Raw genomic sequence first — 1006 nt, 5'->3', positions numbered from 1 at the left:
TACTTTAGGACCAGTTTAGGACACACGCACGCGCACGCACGCACACACACACACACACACACACACACACACACACACACACGTTCTGACTGCACGTTCCTTTGCTTGGTTACAGTGACCTCTGGTGGTAGAACATGAGGCCTGACATGCTGTTCATGACTTATCTACCAGCCATGCATAATGTATGTATATATATATATATATATATATATATATATATATATATATATATATATATATATATATATGTGTGTGTGTGTGTGTGTGTGTGTGTGTGTGTGTGTGTGTGTGTGTGTGTGTGTGTGAAAAAGCGGCCGGGGGGGCGGGGTAAGTTACAGTCTACCCACTGCTCCGGGGACCACTACACCACTGGCTGCCGATAAACACCAAGGAAGGAGAGGAGGAGGAGGAGCAGCAGGAGCAGCAGCAGCATGGGGCCTTAAAGCAGATACCGTTAATGTAGATATCAAAGCTCTCTGCTTAAAACACTTTTTGTAAAGAATACCGGAAGAAAGGTTTTAAAACGTTTCTTTACATATCTTCAAACCACAGGACTGATTACAATAATTTAACATGGCCTACCAGTTGGTGGCGATAATGCTCCGCCTGGGTGCAATTCGCCATTCAAAAGAAAGAAAAGAAGAAGAAGGCAGGAAGCCGGTGCTAGATGAAAAGCAAGCTCCGATTTTCTGGGATTTGTCCCGTGAGCTAGCAACATTAAGACTTCTGGTTGCCTTCAAAGTAAAAGCGACGTAATGTATGAGATACTGAGAAGAACGTTCTCAATGTTATTAAAACAGTTATTGTCACACAGAAACATAATTTGTATTGTATAGCTTTAAATGCTTAATGTATAGTTTTACTGTGCACATTTATAATTTTTCAATGGCTTTTGTGTGCTGCAGGCTTGTGCAAAAAGCTTATTTTACTCTGAAAACCGGTCCGGAAATGCTTATTGTAGCTCGTATTATTGTTGCTGACGGAACAGAGGTAAGAAAATTCGGGT

The sequence above is a fragment of the Poromitra crassiceps genome, assembly GCF_964638095.1.
Source record: "Poromitra crassiceps genome assembly, chromosome: 7".
NCBI lineage: Eukaryota > Metazoa > Chordata > Actinopteri > Beryciformes > Melamphaidae > Poromitra > Poromitra crassiceps.
This window is presented reverse-complemented; position numbering follows the sequence as displayed.